This window comes from Scyliorhinus torazame, chromosome 21 (assembly GCF_047496885.1).
Source record: "Scyliorhinus torazame isolate Kashiwa2021f chromosome 21, sScyTor2.1, whole genome shotgun sequence".
Lineage (NCBI taxonomy): Eukaryota > Metazoa > Chordata > Chondrichthyes > Carcharhiniformes > Scyliorhinidae > Scyliorhinus > Scyliorhinus torazame.
This window is the reverse complement of record NC_092727.1, coordinates 44778197-44790337: the sequence shown is the minus strand read 5'-3', so window position 1 is coordinate 44790337 and position 12141 is coordinate 44778197. Positions and strand designations below refer to the sequence as shown.

Genomic DNA, 12141 nt, shown 5'->3' with positions numbered 1-12141 from the left:
AGGGGGTGACGGCCGGTTTGCGGCAGCTGCAGATGCAGATGCAGGAATGCAGGAGCAGGGAGTGGTGCCGGGCATGCATGCTACCCAGGTCGAAACTGCACGGGTGGCGTCCGCGGTGGAGGCAATGGGTGCGACGGTGTCAGACATGGAAGGCAGTATGCAAGGCCTGGGGCGTTCCGTGCGGGCGGTGTCCGTGGCCCAGGACATGGCTGCCCTCTCACAGAAAGCCATGAGCCAGAGCCAGCAGCAGATCGCAGAGGCGCTCAACGCCATGGCCCAGTGTCAGCAAGCCATGGCACAGTCCCAGCAGGCAATGGCCCAGTCTCTGCAGGCCGTGGGCCAGTCTCAGCCGGCCATCGCTGAGGGCATCGGCGCCATTGCCCAGGTGCTGGCCAGCATCGCCCAGACACAGCAGGGATGGCCAACTCCCTGAGCTCTATGGCTGCAAACTTGCAGACCCTTGTTGATACCAGGGCGGGCCTCCAGGACTGGCAGCGCCAAGTGTCGGGGGGGCGTCGGATGCTCGGTCCATTTGCAGCCCCAACCCATGTAGAGGCCAGGGGGCCATCGGGCACCCCGAGGGAGGAGGATGTGCTGGAGCCTGCACCGGGTCCCCCTGTAGGGGAGGTCCTGGACCACCACGGCACCTCGGACTCCCCCCCTTCTGTCCCAGGTGCATCTGGTGGGCAATGGGCAGGACAGGCTGGCAGCTCGCCATCCCAGTCACCCGAGCCGCAGCCTAGCCCATCTAGGCCGGGCCGCCCTAGGAAACGGCTGCCTAGTCACAGGGCAGGAATCACAGGAGTCCACCTCCAGTTCTGCTGTACTGTCTGGGGAACCACCTAGACATAGTCAAAGGGCCCGCAAGGCCAAAAGATTATTCACTGAGTAAGTTGGCATGGGTGCAGGGCACAGATTAGTTATAGACGCTAGGGCATGTGTATGAATTGTTTGTTATTAAAATCACTTTCACACCTACGGAAGTTGCCTTTGTGCTCTGTCCGATGCGTGCGGGAGTGTGGTGTGAGGTGAGCCCCAGTGTGTGTATGAGAGGTGATAGAACGTCGGCCTCAGGTGGGTGTGCCCCCCCCCCCTCCCCTCCCCCCGGGTCACCCTCGACATCCCCCTGGCAGACGACGGAACCATGCGCTGCAGTGTCACGGCCGCATGGAGGGATGGTCCGGGTGGAGGGTGGTACTGTGGCCATGGATCAGATATTGTCCAACGATGTAGAGCCCAGAGCTCATCGCAGAGCGGGTTGTCATCATCCTCCATGGCCTGCAATGGATACGCTTCCACCGGCAACCGTGTGAGCCCGGCCTGTTGTGCCGCAGGTGGATGTGCAATGGAGCGGTGGTGCGCATGCGGGTGGGATGAGGGTGATTGGTGGTGGGTGGGTGGGTTGAGGGTGGTTGGTGATGGGTGCGTGGGGGGGGGGTGAGGGTGGTAGGCTGGTGCCGTAGTGTGCAGTCTGTGCCCATACTCGGCGATTCCCACACAACCCTAGTCCGTGAACTGGGCGGCTATCAGCCTGTCCCGTGCCCGCTGGCCCAGCCGGTAACAGTGGGCAGCCTCCCATCCATGGCCAGCCCGTCTGTCCTGACCATTGCCCCCATTCTGCTCATCTGGGGTGGTCTGCGCCTCGTCTTGCTGCTCCTCCCCTTCCCAATCCTCTGCCTGCAGCACATCGCCCCTCTGCTGGGCTATGTTGTGCAGGACGCAGCAGACCACAACGATGCGGCCGACCCTATCTGACGGGTACTGGAGGGCCCCTCCAAAGCGGTCCAGGCACCTGAAGCGCATCTTTAGCAGCCCAAAGCACCTCTCTATCACACCTCTGGTCACTGCATGGGCATCATTGTAGCGGTTCTCCGTGTCAGTTTGTGGCCTCCGTATAGGCGTCATCAGCCACGACTGCAACGGGTAACCCTTGTCGCCCAGCAACCAGCCCCTCAGCCGGGGGTGCGGGGGTGGGGGGGGGCTGCGTCCCTCGAACATGGTGGGGATGAAAGATTGCGCCAATACGAATGAGTCATGCACGGGTACCGGGCGCAGACGTGCAGGATCATCATGCGGTGGTCGCAAACCACCTGAATGTTCATGGAATAGGTTATCCGCAGGTGGCCGCACGGCGACGTGCATCCTGGCTGGCCTGGTCCACAGGGAACTGGATGTAGCGGTCTGCAATGGCATATAGGGCGTCTGTCACTGCACGGATGCACCGGTGCACTGATGCCTGCGAGATGCCGGACAGGTCCCCACTCGGCGCCTGGAATGACCCCGTGGCATAAAGGTTCAGGGCTACCGTAACCTTGACGGCCACGGGGTGAGGGTGTCCTCTCCCAGTGCCACGCGGTGCCAGGTGTGCCATCAGGTGGCAGATATGGGCAACGGTTTCCTGGCTCATCTGGAGTCTCCTCCTGCATGCCCGGTCCGTGAGGTCCTGGTACGACGAGCGGGGCCGGTACACATGGGGCCTCATCGGGCGTCTCCGTCGCCGTGACACCACCACCTCCTCCTCCTCCTCCTCCTCGCCCTGTTGGGCGGGCGGCCCTCCAGCCTGGGCGCCTGCCACCTGCCTCCCTGCAGCAGGCTCCTCTGCGGCAGGCTCCGCCGCCTCCCTGGCACACTCCTGCTCCCCCAGGGCAACATGTAGAAGTGCGGCTGCCATCACGGCGGCCAACATCGCTGGGTGATGACCAAACACAATGGCCTGCAGGGGGTGGGGGGTGGGATGATAGATGACATGTCATCATTGCCCATACTCGCCCTCCCCCCCACCATGCAGCCAGGTGCCATGGGCTGCATGGTCGTGACTGTTGGAAACTGGCACCTGGCCAGGCGGACATCCTCCCGAAACTCCCTCCCCAGCACGCGCCCTCTCCTCCCTGGCACTTGCCCTCTCCTCCCCGGCACGCGGCCTCCCAACCCCCCCCCCCTCCTCCCCGGCACGAGCACCCACCCCCCCCTTCCCCAGCACTCGCCCTCTCCTCCCCAGCACTCGCCCTCTCCTCCCCGGCACGCGCCCCCCCAACCGCCCCCCCTCCCCAGCACTCGCCCCCCTTGCCCCCCCCAGCACTCGCCCCCCCCCCCCTTCCTAGCACGTGCCCTCTCCTCCCCGGTGGGGTGTCGGAGAATCCCGCCCCTTAAGTCTTCCCCACCACTTGCCTTCCCACCTATTTTTGTATCATCCGCAAATTTTACAATAGTACATTCACATCCCTTGTCCAAGTCGTTAATGAATATTGTAAATAACTGTGGCCCCAGCACTGATCTCTATGGCACTTCATGAGTTACAGTTTGCCATTGTGAAAATGCCCTTCCTATTCCAAATCTCTGTCTTCTATTAGTGAGCCAATCATCCATCCAAGCAAATACACTACCCCAATGCTCATACCTTATTAAGTAGCCTTTTGTGCAGTACCTTATTGACCACCTTTTGAAAATCCAGGTATATTACATCTACTGCTTCCCCTTTAACTATCCTGCTCATTCCCATCTCAAAGAATTCTAATAAATTTTTAAAAAAATTTTGAGTACTCAATTATTTTTTTCCCAATTAAGGGACAATTTAGCGTGGCCAATCCACCTACCCTGCACATCTTTGGGTTGTGGGGGTGAAACCCATGCAGACACGGGGAGACTGTGCAAACTCCACAGTGACCCAGGACCGGGATTAGAAACCGAGTCCTCAGCGCCGTAGTCCCAGTGCGAACCACTGCGCCACCGTGCTGCCTTCTCTAATAAATTTTTCAGCCATGATTTCTCTTTCATGAAGCCATGCTGTCTCTTTTTGACATCCTTTATAATGAACTCTTAACATTTTCTCTTCAGCCTCTTGAGCTAATGACGCTCAACAGAAGCATGAGCACCTCATCTATTAATTTGCCACTTTCCAAATGCAACATTTAGCTCAACAATTTACAGATCATAATCACTGCTCCCATTTTTCTTCCAGACAGCAACCTTTGGTAATGATTCTCCCATTTCCATTTATGCCTCCTCTAAACACGTCTTTCATCTTGTTAGTTGTCTCATTAACACCCCTTTGCGCCTTGGAACATCACTTTGTCATTTTATCTCTCCTGCCTTCCACCCTCTCACGTCTTCCCTTCTGTCCCTTCACCACTTTCCCTCTTACCCTGCCTCTGTTCCTGCTTAAAACCTCTAACTTCATGCAGATCTGGTCAACGGTCATTGGCTTTAAACGCTAGCTTTATTTCTCTTTTCTTGGCCTGACCTGCTGTGTGTTTCCAGCATTTTACTGCTTTTAGTTCAGATTTCCAGCATCTGCAGTCATTTGCTCTCATTTAAAACAAATTTCAACAAGTGTGACTCTGTGAATACCGTTCACTGCTTAAACAATTTATTTCCAAGCTCCAATTAACGCATGTTGAAACATTGTTCAGGGACAGGACCCTTTATAATCGCAAAGGAGAACAACATTTTGAGATTACTGTAAATATTGGTTACTGCTCTGCTTGAGTTAAATAATCTGCTGGTTTGTATACATTCCATTCGGCCAGTGAAAATAACAGAAATCATAGGACGCATTCCAAATAAACCAGCAAACCATTGCAAGGGCTATCTTTGATCCCTGGGCAAGTAAAGATCCACCCCTGGTTCAGGTTATTCCTCCGGGTGCTCCGGTTTCCTCCCACAGTCCAAAGATGAAATGAAAATCGCTTATTGTCACAAGTAGGCTTCAAATGAAGTTACTGTGAAAAGCCCCTAGTCGCCACATTCTGGCGCCTGTTCGGGGAGGCTGGTACGGGAATTGAACCGTGCTGCTGGCCTCCCTGGTCCGCTTTCAAAGCCAGCGATTTAGCCCTGGTGCTAAACCAGCCCCTTTGATGTGCAGGTTAGGTGGATTGGCCATGGTAAATTTACCCCTTAGTGTCTAAAAGGTTAGGTGGGGTTGCTGGGTTACGGGGACAGGGTGAAGGTGTGGGCTTAAAAAGGGTGCTCTTTCCAAGGGCCGGTGCAGACTCAATGGGCTGAATAGGCTCCTTCTACACTGCAGGGGTTCTATGATTCTGTAGGGGCATGGTAGTGACCAGTGTTAATGAATTTGAGTTGAATATCTAGCCTATAAACTGCTGGGATTGCAATCTTCAACAAAAGGTTAGTGAGTAAAACATAAAATGTAAAGGAACATCTTTTGATCTGTAAAGGTCATCACATAATACACACTAGTAGTGCTTTCCTTTGCATATATATTTTTAAAGACAGTGCATAGAATGAACAGGGCAAGCCCTTAATCCATCTCCCTGCTTGCTCCAAAAACCAATTCAAATTCAAATTGAATCCAATTCATAGTCTCCACATGAGAAGCACACAAGTTCCAGGCTGACAAGAAAAGGCATTCCACCTGATCTTGGGCTTGATCTGACGCTTGATCTTAGCCAAAAGGCTGAGAAGCATTCCTTTGTATATTAATTTTATACAGGTGTTAAGTAACAATTAAAGCGTGCATGGAAATAGCACACAGAACTGGCAGGTTAATCCTTCACACCCTGTAATGCTGAACGAGAGCATGATAGGAACTTGACGTTGTTCTGCACACTTGAAAAGCCAGCCTTACTTAAAAAGGATGAAGCTCCCATGGTTACTGAATATCACACAATTAAAATTAATTTGTTTGTTATGCCACATCACAAGATAGTTACAGATGAAAAAAACATTCAGCCTACTTGTGTTCATCCAATCCAGAGAAACCATAAACTCCCCTAGTCGCTGAAAGCAAGCATGCGGGTTGCGCCAGCATTCTGGAAGGCAAATGGTATATTGGCCTTCATTACAAAAGGACTCGAGTACTGGAGAAAAGATGTCTTGCATAAGGATTCTTGCATAAGGATTCACCAGGCTCATTCCTGGGATCCCAGGATTGACATAAGAGGTGGGATTGGGTCGGCTGGACCTGTATTCACTGGAATTTAGAAGACGCGGGGGGGGGGGGGGGGGGGGGGGGGGGGGTAATGTAAATCTGGGGTGGGATTCAATATTTAATGGTCTCGTCGCGCCCAATTTGGTTTTGGGACATGACCATTGAAACTCGCAAGAGGCCCCTCACAACACTCACGGTGTTTGAAACGTCTCGCGAAATTTAACGGAGCCCCGCGAGACATCGCAATCCGGATCTCGCTCGCCGTGCTCCAGATGGCTAATTTAAATATACATTTTTCAGATTTTACCAGGGCTTGGGATTCATCAGCCACGCCTGAGAGACCTCACCAGGACATCGCTTACTACTAGTCCACACAAAAATGGACCAGTCGTAACTGCACCGGGGGGGGGGGCTCTCAGGCCATTGGAGACACCAGGTGGTCAGGTACCCCACCCTGGCACTCACGTTGATACCTGGGCACCTTGGCACTGCTAGACTGGCAGGGGGCTCTGCCTGGGTGCCAGACTGGCAGTGCCATGGTGTCCAGGTGCCAGTTTGCCCATGCCAGGGGTTGGGCCCAGGGGAGCCTTGCCCTTAACAGGTGGAGTGAAGAGGGCTCGAGGACTCCAGAAGAGGTCAATTAGGTGATGTGGGGTTCTGGAGGCCATGGTTAGGTCACTGAGCTGGGTCTAAAGATGCAGGTGCCAAAGAGCACCCCGCTGAATGTATAGCTGAACAGATTGGATGCAGGGGTCAAAGCAGAAAATGTTGGAAGACGTCAACAGGCCTCGCATCTGTGGAGAGAGAAACACGGGGTGTGGGGTTTCTTTTTCCGCGGGAAGCTCCCCGCCCCACGCGGAGTGTTTCTCAGCAGCGGGAGGTGGATCGCTGATGGCTGGTGGCCAGCGGCGGGATCTTCTGGTCCGGCTGCTATCAATGGGATTTCCCATTTCACTCACCTCACACCGTCAGGAAACCCACGGGAGGGGTTCACAGTCAGCGGGGCAGGAAGATCCTGCTGGCAAGAACAGCCGGAAAATCCCCCCCACAGTTAAAAGTTTCAAATCCAAATGTCCCTTGACAGAATTCTGATTCTCTCTCCACAGAGGCTGCCAGACCTGCTGAGAGTTTCCAGCATTTCTCCTCTTCATTTCAGATTTCCAGCATCTGCAGTGTTTTATTTTTATCTGGATGCAGATGTTTCCTCTGGTTGGAGAGGGGGTGGGGTGGGGTTGGGTGGGGTGGGGTGGGGGGGGGGGGGAGGTGCTAGGACAAAAGATCAGTCTCAGGATACGGGATAGGCCCTTTAGGACTGAGATGGGGAGAAATCTCTTCACTCAATGAGGGTGATGAACATCTGGAATTCTCTACCACAGATGGCTGCGTCTCCAAGTCACCGAATGTATTTAAGAAGGAAATAGATAGATGTCGAGACACTAAAGGTGACAAGGGGGAAGGTGAAAGTATGGGAATCAGGGGCGAGATTCTCTGAACCCCCCCGCCGGGTCGGAGAATCGCCGGGGGCTGGCGTGAATCCCGCCCCCGCCGGTTGCCGAATTCTCTGGCACCGGAGATTCGGCGGGGGCGTAAATCGTGCCACGCCGGTTGGCGGGCCCCCCCCCCGGCGATTCTCCGGCCCGGATGGGCCGAAGTCCCGCTGCTAGAATGCCTGTCCCGCCGGCGTGGATTAAACCACCTCTCTTACCGGCGGGACAAGGCGGCGTGGGCGGGCTCCGGGGTCCTGGGGGGTGCCCCCACGGTGGTCTGGCCCGCGATCGGGGCCCACCGATCCGCGGGCGGGCCTGTCCCGTGGGGGCACTCTTTTCCTTCCGCCTTCGCCATGGTCTCCACCATGGCGGAGGCGGAAGAGACCCCCTCCACTGCGCATGCGCGGGGAAGCCGTGAGCGGCCGCTAACGCTCCCGGGCATGCGCCGCCCGGCAATGTCATTTCCGCGCCAGCTGGCGGGGCACCAAAGTCCTTTCCCGCCAGCTGGCGGGGCGGAAATCAGTCCGGCGCGGGCTTAGCCCCTCAAGGTTAGGGTTCGGCCGCTCAAGATGCGGAGGATTCCGCACCTTCGGGGCGGCGCGATGCCGGACTGATTTGCACCATTTTTGGCGCCGGTCGGCGGACATCACACCGATTACGGAGAATTTCGCCCATGGAATTGACACAGAAGATCGGCCATGATCATAATGAATGGCTGAGCAGGCTCGAAGGGCCGAATGGACTACTCCTGCTCCTATTTTCTGTGCTTCTTTTTACAGCAAGTCAGATTGATTCTCATAATTTAAGTTGCACATGATCAAGTATTATCATGAAAGCGCCTGTTCGTGTTCTGAAGAAAAGCAGTGCAGCACATCTTCAGCTCTGTACTGGCCTGTTATCCTGGATTTTATGCTCAAGTTACAATGGGATTTGAACCTATTGCCAAATGGCTGAAAGATGAAGATGTGACTAACTGATATGGCTGATACCCAGGCGATCACTGCAAATAAGCAATCTGTGATGAAGACATGTGCTCAACAATCCGGGTATATTCCAGAGATTTAACTTATCTAACAATGAATGAGCCTATGCGAGCCGACATTCGGATTTGGATAACATCATGGGAACATGCAAATACCCCTCCAAGTCATCCACACCATTTTAAGTGCAACACATTTTGCAAATCTTTCATTCTCCCTGGCTCAATATCCTGGAATTGTCTCCCTATCAGCATTATGGGAATATTTTCACCTTTCACCACAACCAACAAGCAGGTCCATCGCCAACTGCTTTTCTTTTAAAAAAAATGTTTTTATGAAGGATTTTTCATATTGTACAGAACAAAGGTAAGCGTGAACACACATCGAGAACAAAAATATATATACATCGGTCGTCTTCCATTATTTCCATCAGTTGTCTTTCGTTATTTACCACGGTCACAGCTTCTTGTTTTACTTTCTCCAGTAGGCAATCATTTCTAGCTGTGTCCCGGCCTCCCTCTCACCATTTTCTTCCTGAACCCCCCTCCCCTTCTGGTCTTCTGGCGTGCCCTCTTCCCTCCTCAGTTCTTATGTTCTGTTTCTGTTTGGTTGGCATGACGCTGTGTATTGTCTTATTTGCTGGGCATGGCTGGACTCCACGTCTCTTTATCCCCCCCTCTCTTTTGTTTGCGTTTGTTGCAGTACCATGGCTTCTCATCCCTTCCTCTAGATTATTGGCTATTAACTACAAACAGGTCTTGGAACAGCTGGGTGAATGGCTCCCATATTTTGTGAAAGCATGGCGAATTTAATTTTCTCCATCTGGAAAAATTCGGATAGGTCGGCCAGCCAGTCTGCTGCTTTGGGTGGTGTTGCTAATCAACAGTCGAGGAGTATTCTCCGGCGGGCGATTAGGGACGCAAAGGCAAGGGTGTCGGGCCTCCTCCCCATGAAGAGATATGGCTCCTCTGATACCCCGAAGACTGCCACTCTCCAGGCAAGGCTCCACCCTCATCCCCACCACCTTGCACATTGCCTCGAAGAAGGCTGTCCCGAACAAGTCTGGGGCAATACATGTGGGCATGGTTGGCCGGGCCTCCTTGGCATCGTTCGCATTTGTCCTCCACCTCCGGGAAGGAACTGCTCATTCAGGTTCTGGTTAAGTGGGCTCTGTGCGCCACTTTTAACTGCATTAAGCCTTCCGCATGTGGAGGTGGAGCTGACCCTGTGCAGTGCTGCGCTCTAGAGTCCCCACCCTATTTCAAACCCTAGGTCATCATCCCACTTTTCCCTTGTCTTATCCAGTGGTGTACCTGCTCTACCTATTAATCTCCCATAAAGGTTGCCGCAATTTCCCCTCCCTAGGATGTTCACGTCCCTGTTGTCCATGTAGAAGTCTCTAACTGTCAACGTCCCCCTGTCCTGTCTCCACCTTTTGAAGGCGATGTCCATTATGGCTGGAGCGTACCTTCATCGCCAACATCTCAGAGAAACTCAGAATACACAATAAATGTGGCCCTGGCAGCATTATCTATAGAGTAAAATCCCAGCAGTGTCCATATTCTCTGCACCCAGTGTCCAAAGTCTCCTCCCTCAAACCCCCACACACCCAACACCCAGGGCACGATCAACCGTCCACGTCCCGCCGGAATCAGGGCGGAAAGCGGCCGTTAGATCCCGGGAGAAGCCTCCGCCAGAATTCTAAATGAACGTTACGTCTCGCGAGATCTAACCAGATGTTGCGGGTGGGCGGGACCCAGACTCGCACGGTTAAATGAGTTTAGAAACCCACTTATGAGCTGGCAACGGATCGAATAGCCACTCGGTATCTACCGGCCTTGCCTCGGCGACTCCAGCCGGGCGCCATTCAGCACTGGTCACCACAAATGGTGGTCAGGCGGAACGGCACTTCGGGGAGTCTCCCAAGCGAGCAGAGGCTCCCGGGTGGTCAGCCTCTAGCCGGGCTTGCCCCTTGGCACTGCCAGTCTGGCACCCAGGTAGTGGCACCAGACACCTTGGCAGTACCAGTCTGGTACTGCCAGGGTGCCCATGTGGTACTGCCAGTCAGATAGAGGTACTGCCAGTGTGCCAGGCTGGCAGAGCCAAGGTGCCAGCTGGTATTTTTCCAGCGCCGGGGATCGGGCCCAGGGGTGCCATGTTGCTTTGTGTGGAGTGCGGGGGAGCTCAACGACCCTACAGCAGGTGAGTTGAGGCGGCTGGGGGTACCGGAGTCATGTCACGGGATCGAAAGATCGGGCTGCCACTTATAAATGACGCCCCGGTCTCTTCCTGAATAAAGGAGCTGCACCGTCGGAGCTCCTTAGTGCAGGAAATTACACGAAGTACAGCTTCGGTGGGCCATTTCCCGATGGAGACCGAAATCGCAACAGAGTGCTGTTATATAGCAGGGTCATTCCCAGCACTGCAAGCACCGGGAACAACCATGCTAATCCTGTCCAGAATGGACTCTGATTTTTTTGGTTAGATCAGTGTCTTTACTCTCCACATTCAACCATCCCCACACTCCACACTCAGTGTTCTTACTCTCAATATTCAAACTCCACCCCCCCACACGTTCCACATCCAGTTTCCTTACTCTCCACTCAAACCCCTCCACACTCTTACACCCATTTTGCTGTATTCTCCGTCGGCGGGATCCTCCATTTCGCCAGCAGCGCTCTCATGCCCGTGGATTTCCCAACTCCGCGGGGGTGTCCACAATAGGAAACCCCATTGGCCGCCTGCCGGGATGGAAACGCTGCCAGCGGGGGAGAGCCGCACCGGAAAATGGGTGGGGTGGGACGGAGAATCCCGCCCAATGTCTTCACTCTCCACATATAGAACTCTCATACTAGACTTCAATTTCCATAGCACCGTCCATAATTTTCCAGTGTTGTGAGATCTGGAAAAGGTCCACTGTGGGTATTTCATTGTGGGCAACAACGAGGGGGGTTGTACATCAGTAAAGAGCTAAACTGGGACAACTTTGAAATGAAATGAAATGAAATGAAAATTGCTTGTTGTCACAAGTTGGCTTGAAATGAAGTGACTGTGAAAAGACCCTAGTCGCCACATTCCGGCGCCTGTTCGGGGAGGCTGGTATGGGAATTGAACCGTGCTGCTGGCCTGCCTTGACCTGCTTTAAAAGCCAGCTATTTAGCCCTGTGCTAAACCACCCCCTAACTTTAGTAACTCGGATAGAATGGAAAAGCTGGGGCGAAATTCTCCGGTATCGGCGCGATGTCCGCCGATCGGCGCCAAAAACGGCGCAAATCAGTCGGGCATCGTGCCGCCCCAAAGGTGCGGAATCCTCCGCGTCTTGGGGGGCCGAGCCCTAATCTTGAGGGGCTAGGCCCGCGCCGGACTGATTTCCGCCCCGCCAGCTGGCGGAAGTGCCCCGCCAGCTGGCGCGGAAATTACATTGCCGGGCGGCGCATGCGCAGGAGCGTTAGTGGCCGCTCACGGCATCCCCGCGCATGCGCTGTGGAGGGAGGCTCTTCCGCCTCCGCCATGGTGGAGACCGTGGCGAAGGCGGAAGGAAAAGCGTGCCCCCACGGCACAGTCCCGCCCGCGGATCGGTGGGCTCCGATCGGGGGCCAGGCCACCGTGGGGGCACCCTCCGGGGCCAGATTGCCCCGCGCCCACCCCCCAGGACCCCGGAGCCCGCCCACGCCGCCTTGTCCCGCCGGTAAGGTAGGTAGTCTACGCCGGCGGGACAGGCATTCTAGCAGCGGGACTTGGGCCCATCCGGGCCGGAGAATCGCGGGTTGGGGGGCGCCAGCCGGCG

At 54.7% G+C, this 12141-nt stretch overlaps 1 protein-coding gene and 1 pseudogene across 4 annotated transcripts in view; both read right to left on the bottom strand.

Moving 5' to 3' along the window:
• The window catches only part of robo3 (roundabout, axon guidance receptor, homolog 3 (Drosophila)), a 709023-nt gene that overhangs the window by 139857 nt on the left and 557025 nt on the right, over positions 1–12141 (bottom strand). The gene's annotated exons all lie outside the window — the stretch shown is intronic.
• LOC140398769 (U2 spliceosomal RNA) lies at positions 5197–5425 on the bottom strand (annotated as a pseudogene).